Below are 13,028 nucleotides of genomic sequence, written 5' to 3' on the forward strand. Positions count from 1 at the left end.
CTGAACCCAGAACCCTGAGATCATGACCTGAGCAAAGGCAGAGGCTTTAACCAACTGAGCCACCCAGGTGCCCCACTATATTAGAATTTTAATACCATTATGCAGATATGTCTTGGTAGACTCTCTATCAGAAAGCTAGAGAATGGAGTTCAAAGATGTCAGGTTCTTGGAAAGATCTCCATACTATTTTGCCTCTCTTACATCACTGACATAGCTCAGGCCTTGCTGGCCGTACCATACCTGACCAGAGCTGGGGGAGGGAGGGTCAGAGCAGTCACAGAAGCCAGAAGGGGCATGCAGGGGCAGGAGGTCTGTAGACGCCTGCCAACACTCAAGAAACCCAGAGTTCCCAGAGCAGGGCAAAAGCAAGCCTCAGGAGAAGATGCTCTTATGAAAGGTCAAGGGAGAAATCTTGGGAGAGTCCTAGGGACCCAGACACGAGGTTGGGGTTCCAGAGTAAAACCTCTATCCCTGAAAAAGGAACTAGAAAAACAAAGCAAGACAGTAGCAGTACAGACAAAGATTTTTCAGCAGATTATAAACATTAAGAATCAGGAGCAAAACCATAGGCTCCAAAATGGCAGCAAACCTCTCTCTCTGACCTGCACCACCATGTCCCTTACACAACCTGGCACTAAGAGTATTTGCAAGTTCATGGTCAGTGGACTTTGAGCACATACCTGGCAAGAGGTGCTGTGCCAGGGTCTCTCATACTGGATCTAAGAGCGTTGGGCTGAAATTTCTTGACCATCTCCAGGTTAAGTATATATGAGTACTACTGAGTACTAACTTCTATAGGACGGGTACGAGTTCTACATGTCTACTAAAGACTAGGTTGAGGCTAGGTCTTCAATTTAGGGTCTTAACAGTCAAGAGTGAAGAGATGTGAAGAGTAGGAACCAGATAGACACACAATGCCCTTTTATCTTTCTTACCATAAATACTCTTCAAATTTCTAAATTTCTGTGTCATTGTTCATTCAAGTCACACTACTGACAGAAGGCTAAATGAACCACCGTGCGCTCCTGAAGTCTGATAAAAACTGATGGGATAGTCTGATATTTTTTGAATAATCTTTGCAATGGAGTCAATTAAGATCAGAAGCAGATTATTTCCAAAAATCCATTTTTTTTCCTTTATAAATACCCTTTATTTATTGATTTCAACCTGGCTAAAAAGTCACTTGGACTTTTTTTACTCTTCTTGCAATTGTCCATACAAACAACTAAATACTAAAACTAAATAGCATCAAAACTCAAAACCACATTAACCAATTGAAAAAGGGTTGAGTCACGTGAGTACAGAGGTGCCTTTTAATTTTATTAATACATTGATTTCCCATTATCTGAAATTACACACTTGTGTAAAACTATAAAATCAGTTACAACGCAACTTTCCAGAGCTCTTAAAATATATCTTGTTTCCTTGTCCCAATGGTGTATGTCCCTTTCACATAGTTTTATCCCATGAACCATGAAATCTCAGTCTCAATTATCAATCAAGGCTTTAATTCTGTGAACCCCCAGCATTGGGAAGTTCACATCACCCAAAAGATGGCATTGGGAGGAGGCTATTCTTCCCCATATTCCATTTTAACACTTCTGTCTTACAAAAAAAAAGACTTCTATCATAAAGAATAATGACAGAAGGAAATGGATCAAAGAGAATGAGTAGAAACTCTGCAGGTCTAAATCTGAATTAGAAGTAGTCATATATGGGGCTCCTGGGTGGCTCAGTGAGGTAAGCTTCTGCCTTTGGCTCAGGTCATGATCTCAGGGTCCTGGGACGGAGGCCTGCATCGGGCTCTCTGCTCAGCAGGGAGCCTGCCTCTCTCTCTCTGCCTGTCTCTCTGCCTACTTGTGATCTCTGTCTGTCAAATAAGTAAATAAAATCTTAAAAAAAAAAAAAAAGAATAGTCATATAAACTCAGTATACCCAAAAGGACTACAGAAAAACAAACAAACAGATTAAAAAAACAAACAAACAAACAAAAAAAACTACGAGACAATTAGAAATATAAACACTGACTGGATATTTGATAGTATCAATGAATCAAGGCTAAATTTCTTGAGCATGATAATAACATTATGATTGTGTTTTTAAAGTAGTCTATCTTTTAGAAAAGCACACCAAAAATATTTTCAAATGAAATTCTGTGATGTCTGAGATTTTCTTAAATATACTGCAGGGGTGGAAGAAGCAGATGTTGAATCTGGATGACGGACATAAGGGGCCTGAATGGTACTCATAGGTCTAGCTTCATAGATGATTCAGGGCCTTCAGTAGAAAATACTGGAGAGTCAGATCTAACATGTCTTGTAGCTCAAGGGTGGAGAACGCTTGACACTTTTTCTTTCTTTTTTTTCTTTTTTTCTTTCTTTTTTTTTTGCAAACTAAGATACGTAATTCTCTTCCCTTTCTTTTTTTTTTTTTTTTCCTTTTTTGTTTGTTTGTTTAAAGTAGGCTCCATGCCCAGCATGGAGCCCAACACGAGGCTTGAACTCATGACCCTGAGATCAAGATCTGAGCTGAGAAGTCAGAAGCTTCGGAATGCTTGGGTGGCTCTGTTCGTTAAGCCAAAGCCTTCAGCTCAGGTCGTGATTCTGGGGTCCTGGGATTGGGTCCCACATCTGGCTCCTGCCTCAGCGGGGAGCCTGCTTCTCCCTCCCACTCTGCCTGCTGCGTTCCCTGCTTGTACTCTCCCTCTCTGTTAAATGAGTAAATAAAATCTTTAAAAAAAAAAAAAAATTGGAAGTTTCACTGACTGAGCCACCCAGGTGCCCCTGAATTCTCTTGCTTTTAAGTGCACTACCATAGGATCTCCCACCACAAATTTACATCTTTCTCTAGCTCTTCTGGGGAGAAGAATTAGATGGAGTGTGAATAGAGAGCCAACATAGCCAGAATTCAAAAGGAAGTCAAGGAGGAGCTAGTAGTTTTTGGAGTGGAGCTAGTAGCCAAGCACTGGATTATTTTTTTATTTTCTAAGAAATTTACTGTTTCCTTCTGCTCTTTAACACTGAAAAATCCCTTGACCACCCTATAGCCTAAGATCTCCCTAAGTCCTCTGTCGATCTGGTAGAATGTCAGTTCCACAATCTCTAATGTGCAAAAGGTGAGGGAACATGACCCTTGTTTTTCAGTGCCCTCCTAGAACAACCAACCCCAACTCCCTTGAGATACCAACAGTTAGCATTCATTAAGAAAAGTAAATGCTAGCCGCATAGACACCATGAGCAAAGCTCACTCTCCCAAGTTGAAAAAAATATATGGACAAGAAATTATCATTGAAATTAAATGGTGGCAGACATGTTCAAGGAATATTGCCGGGGTTCGATCTGTTTATGAATCTTGTGATAGATGAATGGGTGGAGATGGCAACTCGTGGGCAACAGAACAATACTGGAATGGTGGTAGGAGATGGTATCATCATGTTAGAAGCCGAACGAGTATAAACAATGGCTGTGTTCATCAGAAGAATCAACTGCTTCCACATGTCCCCTCTCCGTAGGACCTGTTTTACTACAATATAAAAATCAGGTCATGTGCATTTTCATACTGAATTTTTTTGTTAAATAAATTTTTATAATAGTCAAAAAAATAAATAAAAGAAAGTAAATGCCAGAGTTAAGTTTTCTTAGTACTAATTTCAATCACTCTGGATGTAAATAATAAAAGAAATTATTTCCAGTATATATGTATATATATATATATATATATATATATGAACTAATGTTGATAATATTAAGTCCTTTTCCCCAAAATCCAATAGCTAGTGAGAAACAGAAGTCAGGATCCAAACCCAGATCTCACTCAGGCCATTCCAGGCTTGCTCTCAGCTGCAGAATGTCACCAGGAGGAATACATTATTCTTTCCTCTTTAAATTCACAAGCAGAAATCTCAGTGAGCAGTCAACGTTTCTGGAAAATCCTGCTACATTATTTAGTTCGTTCTTCCACTTTTCCATAAAATGATTTTATTCCTTTTTCATTATGCTTGAATGTCCAGCAACCAACTCCTTCCTGTCCCTTCCCTTGTGATTGTTGACTTTGCCTCACGCTTCTTTGGGAAAATAAAAGCCATCAGAAAAGAAGTCCAATGTCTTCCCAAAACAAATCTGGCAGCCTGTGCCTATCTCTGTCAATGCTCCCTGACCTCTGTCTTGTTACTGAAGGAGACTTCTCTTCTGCATGGTATATTGTACACAAAGTCTCCTTCACCCATTCCCCCTTCTAGAGGATTTTGTCCTGAACAACTACTTCTCCCCTGCATTTCTGAGATTCTCCACCACTGCAGCCCATCATCAAAGAAGCATGCTATATTATCTACCATCTATAATAAATAAAATAACAACTTGCCCTTTACCACCAGCAATGGCCCCATTTCTCTGTTCTCCTTCACAGCAAAGCACCTCAGAAGAGTTACCCCCGGGGCACTTGGGTGGCTCAGTGGGTTAAGCCTCTGCCTTCAGCTCAGGTCATGATCTCGGGGTCCTGGGATCGAGCCCCGAGTCAGGCTCTCTGCTCAGCGGGGAGCCTGCTTTCCCCTCTCTCTCTCTCTCTCTCTGCCTGCCTCTCTGCCTACTTGTGACCTCTGTCTGTCAAATAAATAAATAAAATCTTTAAAAAAAGAAAAAAAGAAGGGATAAATACTCAACTTAAAAAAAAAAAAAAGAGTTACCCCCAATGACATCCTTCTCTTCCTCACCTTCTTTTCTCTCCTCAACCCACTACAATGAAGCTTCCACTCCCACCAGAGAAACTGCTGTTGTCAGAGGCTGGATTGACCTCCATTTTTCCAAGGTTTGTGTGTGACTGATTAACCAACTTTCTCAAACTCTAATAACTCTCAACACAGTTGGTTGTGCCCTCCTTCCTGAAACACTCTTCTCTTAACATCCATGACTCTCAAGCTTCCTGAACCAAGGCGCCCCATCTATGACTACTTCTAATTCAAGGAACAGGAAGACCAGTATAGTTGGAATGGACCGTGGGATCTGAAAGTAGGATGACCCGAGGTTGGAACTCAAGGGGACACAGCATTATGGAAGACCTGTCAGGTGAGGAGAAGGACCGGGGAGATTTTGAGATTTAAAGCAGGTGATGAACATGCTTTTAACTGACATCTTTACATGTAACTCCAGCGATCTGTGAAAAGTGGGCTGCCCCGTGCAAGAGCAGGATTATGGGCAACAGTTAGAAGGCTCCTAATAAATTCTCAGTAAGTGTTTGTTGGCTTGAATTGAACTGGGAGGAAGAAAGGAAGGCACCAGTAAGCAGAAATGTCTGTAGGACAGAAATAGAACCAAAGAGTGAAACTCCAGGGGGTAGATAAAAAGCTCTTGGAGTTAGTGAGAGGACAATTTCACCCATGGGATTTGGCCCAGTTCCCAGCAAACCCAAGAAATTCTCAAATAGGTTCCCTGTCTGGATGTGCCCAGGGAGCACATTGGCTCCTCCAAATGGTGAACACTCAGCCTTCTTCAGCACCCGTGATTCCTATCTGGTGATGTTCTGCAGCAGGGAGAATTTGACTCATTATCTTTCCGTGTGTCTGTCACGTCCCGTTACTCTTCAGGTCCTGACAGAACACGCGAGAGGTGTGATGCGTTATTACTTGACACCAGTTACCCAGTGCTGCGCCTCATTAGAGGGAGCAAGGAAGGCACAGGTGAGGGGTAACCTGCTTTGTACTATCCCGACTCTCCCCACGACTCCATTAGTCTCTTGATCTTTTTGTGGTTGTCATTAGGGGACCAGTTTTATGTCCTGGTCAATTTCCAAATGACAGCTCTTAGTGTCAAAGTGATCAAGGAGAGCTGCTTTCCCTCCCTGCAGTGACAGCGGCAGACAATCACAGGAAATTGATCATGTTGGATAAACTCACCTGATCCTAAAAATGATATTGGCTCCACGCTCCGGGGCAGGGCAAAAACAACTGAAAAATAATTGCCAGTACACCCCAAAGGGAAATTCTTTCCTTTCCCCAAATTTGACAATCAATCTAACCCAGCACACGTGACTAAAAATCACTGCTCTGAAGCACGTAATTCCACTTACACACCAAAACACCATGGCAATTTGGTTCGAATTGGGGGTCAGTCTGTCTCAGTTTTAATTTTTTCCTTGTGAAAGACCTTATTTACAAGAGCAGCAAAGACTTAATACGGAAACAACCACCACATCTACAACAAATAAGCATGTCCCACTATTCGTTCCTATTCATCGTGGTTAGTCTTCAGCCATGCTTTAATTATTCCCCCTCAACTTTTAGCACATTAAAAAAAAATGTGGCACATTGAATGTTCATTCTCTACCTAATCTCAGAGTTAAATGTGCTATCTTCAGAAAACACACAGCAGTTTGGGTTATTCTAGTCTTTCACATGTGGAAGGTCTCTAGGATGTGTTTCTTCATCTCTCTCAAAGTAAGACATCCAACCTGACCACTGTGTTTGAAAAGGAGGCTTCCTGTACCCAGGAAAAACATTTAGCATTTCTTTACATTTAATTTCCAAATGCAACCAAGGCTAAATTTTCATCTTGGCATCCTTTGAATTTTTAGGGAAGTACTGGGGAAGGCACTTTGGGGAAAGTTGCTCTCTGAATGAGTAAGAGAGCCCACAGGGTTAGGTTGTGGCTCTGTAACTTGGGCTGCTCTTTGAAGATCTTGAACTCTTTAAGGCATTCCACTCACCACTCATAGTACCTGACCTTCCATAGCAAAATGAGCTGATGTTCATTTGTATGTTGTTTTGTATGTGTTTGATTTGTAGTTTTCTCTGTGAAGGCTCTGGCCCCTCCCCAAGCCCCTTCAAAGACCAGAGATTCCCAGTCACCATGCTCTGCCCTATGGAGCCTCCTACCATGTGCCTTGACACAGCCTACTAGGGTATTTCTGGCTAGGGAAATGGCTCTGTTGAGTGTGGAAGGAAACAAGCAAGCCATCTGGAAAAGAAAGCGAGGTTCAGAGACCAAGCCTTGAACCAGGATCAAATTTCAGATCTGCGTTTCCTAGACTTTCATTGTTTAAATGGTTGCAAAGAGGTTCCATAGTCAACAAAGAGACAAGAAACTCTAAAAGTGTACAGTGAGAAGATTAATTGACAAGATCGAGGCAGACGTTGGAAGACAAATAACAGGCTTGCCCAGTGTCATCCAAGGACAGCACCTAGGCTATAAGCAGTTGTGTCCACAGTATTTCCCATCCATAAACTATAGTCTATTTATCTATATATGTACGCATCTATCTGTTTACAAAATAGGTATCTCTATTTCTCTTCAAGAAAAGGTATCTCTTCCTGGATGTATATATAAGAAGGGCCATTGAAATCAGAAGATGAAAACTGCAGTTGGAAATTGTGTGGTGTGTCTGGTTTCTCGATCTATCCTAGAGGGTTTTGTGGTCAAGGAGTTTTAACAAATCTAAGGCTGAATCTCCTCAAGTATAGGGTGATCTAAGATCTCAGGAAGACTAAAGCTCAATCACATCGTTAGGCAGTGTGGGTTCAGGAGCAATTCCAGCCCCACTGCTGACTTTTCAGTGTGTTTCTTTGGCAGGCTTCCCAAATCCTGTGCCTCCATTTCATTAACTTTCAACGCGCCAATAGTAATGCCTATAGCGTTATTCCGAGGACTTCAGGAATGATGTATATGTAAAGCAACTAGCACTGTTCCTGGCACATTTTAGGTGATCAGTGATATGGGTTCTTTTCCCTTTCACCTCTATTTAGATTTCTAGAGATACACATCAATCCAGGTTTATAAAGTTCTTAGAAGTCCATACTTCTAATTTTAACTTGAGCATAACTATGAAGTGTTTACTTTTATTCTAGACTCCTGTTTCTGTCTTTCCTTGCCTATTTGACTAAAACCAAGAAGCCCATGTTATCCCATAGAGTAACTACATGTGGCTATTGTTGAATACTTGAAGTGACTTGGACTATTTGAAATGTGCTGTAAGTGTAAAAGTGTAAAATAATGTGCTGTAAGTGTAAGTGTAAAATACATATCAGATTTCGAAAACTTAGTACCAAAAAAAGGTTAAATATCCCATTAATAATTTTTATACTGATTACACTCTTAAAATGAAAATATTTGTATGTGCTGAGTCAAATAAAATATATCATTAATATTAACTTGTCATGTTTCTTTTTCCCTTTTTAATATGGCCATGGGAAAATTCTTAATTATATATGTGACTCACATATATTCCTGTTGGACAGTGTTCATCTAGAAGATAAAGACACAGGGATAACCCTGAAATCACCAAAGGTGAGGTGTTTGCCAAGTTCACCAACATCCTGAGGGCCAAACTCAAAAACGTCAAGGTGCACTTAATCCTTATTGACCTCAATCAGTCCCTATTGTATCTACACGTCCCAAGAAATACTTTGCATCTGGCCCAGCTGAACTCTTCCCTTCCATTCCTGCTGCTTCTGATGATGACAAGGAAACAACCAGTGTGGAGAAAGAACAATGCTGTCTCTCAGTGTGGATGAGCCACACTGAACAGTGGAACAGTGGCTGTTCCATAGCCACTGGTTGTTAATGGCTTCTGGGCTGGGCTACTCAGTGGCAAAGTATCAACTCCCCATATTTTCTTGAGTATAATAATTGAGATGAAATTTCAAAACAACAGAAGAGCCTCCTCCAAACAAATGAGCTCACACCATTCCCCTAATCCCAATCAAGCCCTACATTTTTATAGCTTACCATAATAACCTTTATTTAAACATCAGCCTCTATTTAAAAGTTGCAGATTGGCCTGGCAGTGAGAAGTGTTTTTCCCATAGTAGGGCTTACAAAACAGAAAGATGTGCAGTCTGAGAGGGAGCAATTTAATCTTCCATTTGCTACTAGTTGCCAGATGTTGTCTTTGGACCATTGAATTCTTCAAGGGCACACACCCTGACTGATTGCGAACTAAGTATGGTAACAAGTTGTCTGTCCCTGTTCCACTGTAGTGGAAGTATGGAAGAGATTAAGTATGGAAGAGATTAGCCATGAGAGGAGGTTTGCATCAAAGGGTCTTTTCTAGGATTTAGCTACTGTTCCTGCCTTTCACTAGATGACAAAATACTTTTAAAAAATCATAAAAAACCACACAGCGTGCGTCTCAGGTTTCCAAGGCCCCATTTGTGAAGTGGTTCTGTGTACGAAATGGCATGCCTACACAACCACAGTGGTTTATTTTTCACTGGAGATTGTATATGTAATTTTCAAAGTGACACCTTCAGATTGCTGACAAAATAAAGGTGAACTCTTTCCACTCAGAATTCCAGTGACACATGCGTGCACAGACAAATTATTTATTACCCTGGGTTAAGTGCACTTTCGATTTTCCTCCCAAAGAAAGTTCAAGTTAGAGGTGACGCCATGGAGAATGAGGAAGCTACTGTAAACAACTGTTGTGTTGTGCTCTGTGGGCGAATACCCCATTCTTTGATTTGACCAAATATCTTAAATTAATTTATCCACTCCATGAAATACAGATACAATACAGATTTGCCTTTCTAAAGTGAATATAAATCTGTATTGTTTTTAAAGAACAGATGTCAATGGACCACACAGGAAGCGGGATTAGGAGAGCTGTCCTCTTCGCCTTCATCTCTCAATTCTACCCAAACAACCATGGATTAATCACTTAATCCCTCTGGGCCTCTGTTTCCTGTTAGTTCAGTGCAATAACTCCAGCTCTTCTCTACCACACAAGACATTTGGATGGCTAGCAGAAATAAGAGCAGGGTTCATTCCCCTGCCATAGCCACACAGGAGACATAGACTTGACTATAATCCCACTCCCCCTCCAACCAGCCATCCAGCTCAAAATGAGAGCCAGAGAAGTAGAAGAGAGGTGTGTACAGCAGGACTCAATGAGAAAAAATAGTCAACTGAAGTCACTTCATCCTTAATGGTATCAAGAAAACTCAGAACTCCTACCTAACTTGATCTAACTTCATAAACCATTAAATTCCCAGTGTCTTTTCTGTCTATAAGACTCTATAAGCTTCTGAAGGCAAAGCAAAAGACCCTCCAGACAGGATCACCACACATGGTTTATTATCTTGCCATGGAGAAGACATTCATAAAGCCAGCAGAGTAGGTGTGGGCAACTTCTGGAAAATGGGGTAACAAGTTGTCTGTCCCTGTTCCACTGTAGTGCTAAAGATGGACGGAGGAGAGAGCAAAGACATGTGGTGAAGAAGTAGAGAAAGGACAGTGGGGTTCTGCCTAGGCCAGTTCTTGAAGTTCATTGTGTGGTAGAAGAGAAGCAGGGTATTATGTTGCATCCAGGACACTGAATGTGAAGAATACACTGTTTCAAAATATGAAACATGCAGAATTAAATGCATGGATTTTGAATATAAAATATCGGATTTCAACAAAATGTTTGTAGTTTGCTGCTTCAATTTATCCTGCTCAAGGGGACATACTCACTTCCCTTTGCTCTTAATGGTTCTTTGGTGCAAGTTTTTCAGAACTTATTTTCCTGGATTCTTCTGATACCATCAGTGGTATTTGTCACTCAAGTGTTTCAAAAGACAGATCCTCAGAGAGGATGATCACGGAGGCACAGGGAGCGGATGCTAACTTTCATTCTTCTAGAGAACAAATGCAAATAGGTCAAACCAAAGAAAATGGTCAACTTCTGTGAGGTCCTCAGAAGTATCAGGCTGTGTTATGGGATGTTTACGGAGACAAATAGCATGCCTCCGTAAAGAACTCAGTGTGCAATAAACAGACCTAACCTATCTTTTTTTACTTTCAATCTACTTGTCAATAAAACTGAGTTCAAAAAGCCCGGGAGTTCTGTCAGGCAAATGGGTTACACTGGAGATTCTGTTTGGAAGCAAAGAGATAGAAGATAAAAGTTTCGCCTTTACGCTTCTTCTGAACTTGGGTTTTTTGTTTTTTGTTTTTTGTTTTTTTTTTACTTTAAAATGCTTTTGACAAGAGGAAACAACACATAAGACAGGACTTCTGCTTATAGATGAAATAACAGAAATTGAATTTATCCTCCTGCCTTAAACAACAATAACACCACCAACAACAAAACAGGACAAAACGTCTGACTGGTTTTCAGACATCAAACAGAAGACAGTGTGGAAGTGTGATCCCTGAGAGAAGGGTGACTAACTACAATTGATGAAGGCAGTTTTCAGACCACAGGGCAGGGAGGGAGAACCTGACCAAAGGCTAGCAGTCCTCCTAAATTGAAGACAGGGAGATCTGAGTTCAGAGAAGCCACGGCAGCTGAGATTTGAGGGATAGAGAATCACGGGTAAGGGAACTATATAGTGAGAGAGTTCTAAGTATCTGTAGAAGGGTCTGCTCAATTCATTGGCTGAATACTGCTCTTCACATGCAAGAGAAAAAAATTACTAGAATTGAGAAAAAGAATCATCAGAAATGAATACACACAATAATTTCCAAAACCTACACACAGATGGGAACAGTCTGAGCTTCCCACCCTGGACAAGGTGGAAAGACATTGTCACATGGGGCATCATGTAGAGTCTGCAAAAGGGTATTACCTTAGTGAGGGATAAAATTAGACCTAGACTAAAACCTGCTATGGACCTGCCCTCACAAAGCTTATAAGCAAATCAAAAAGACAAACTGATTTTAAGTCACTTAACTGTGTACCAGAACAAAACTCAGCAATATTTTAAAAACGCAATAAATTTTTTTTAAATCCAGCAAGCAAAAATTCATAATATATAGCACCTCATAAGAAATGATAAGATATGAAAAGAAGCAAAGGAATATGTTCTGTAATAAGAGAAAAGTCAATAAATGGAAACAAGCCAAGAAATAACAGAGATGATGGGACTAACCAATAAGGATGCTAAAACCAAATTTAAAAATAATAAAATGAAAAAATATAGCTAATAAGTAAAAAGTAAAGATAAAAATGGAACCATAAAAAATTAATCTAAAATTAGGCAGAAAATGAAGATAAAAGGAATAAGAACAGATGGAACAAATAGAAAACAAAAAATAAGATGAAAGTTTTAAACTCAATGAAATAGTTCATCACATTAAGTATAAATTGTTGAAACACTTAAATTAAAATATAGAGATTCTCAGATTGGATTCAAAAGCAAGATCCAGCTATATTTATCAAGAAATGTACTTGAAATATAAAGTCAAGGAGAAGTTAAAAATAAAATAATAGAAAAAAAATTTTTAATATTTTATTTATTTAAGAGAGAGAGCACTAGAGAGAGCAAGCACAAGTCAAGGGGAAAGGCAGAGGTAGAAGCAGACTCCCCCACAGAGCAGTGAGCCTGATGTGGGACTTGATCCCAGGACCCTGATATCATGACCTGAGACAAAGGCAGAGAATTAACTGACTGAACCACCCAGGCCCTCCAAGATGGAAAATTACATACATGAAAAATACTAATAAAAGAAAAGTGGAAGCACCTGGGTTCATCAAGAGGCCATAACAATCTAAAGTTACGTACCTAATAACACAATTAAGAGGACGTAACAATCTTAAATTATGTAACTAATAACAGAGTTTCAAAATATATGAAGCAAAATTGATTAAATTCAAAAGAAAAATAGACAAATTCACAATTACAGTTGAAAAGTTCAACATTCTTCTCTTGGTAACTGAAAGAACAAATAAACAGAAAATCAGTGCAGGCACAGAAAATTTAAACAAAATTAGCAATGAATTTGGCCAAACTGACATTTATAGAACACTCCACTCCATATCACCTTGAACAGTCACCAAGATAGACTATACTGTGGGCCATAAAACAAGCTTGTGCATGCATGCGTGCATGTGTGTGTGTGTGTGTGTGTGTGTGTGTGTGTGTGTGTGTGTGTAAATTAATGAAAGTGAAAACAGAAAAACTATGAAAATAAAAGTTTGGATTTTGAAAAGATGAACAAAATTGACAACCCTCTAGCATGACTGGTGAAAAATAAAGGAGAAAAGACACAAATCACCAATATCAAGAATGAAAGATATCACTATAGATCTTACATTTAAAAAGATAATAAGGGAATATT

At 39.8% G+C, this 13,028-nt stretch overlaps 1 pseudogene; it reads left to right on the forward strand.

Moving 5' to 3' along the window:
- The first annotated feature begins 3,232 nt into the window (after positions 1-3,232).
- LOC116571828 lies at positions 3,233-3,455 on the forward strand (annotated as a pseudogene).
- Positions 3,456-13,028: the final 9,573 nt, after the last annotated feature.

Source organism: Mustela erminea, chromosome 13, assembly GCF_009829155.1.
Source record: "Mustela erminea isolate mMusErm1 chromosome 13, mMusErm1.Pri, whole genome shotgun sequence".
Classification (NCBI taxonomy): Eukaryota; Metazoa; Chordata; class Mammalia; order Carnivora; family Mustelidae; genus Mustela; species Mustela erminea.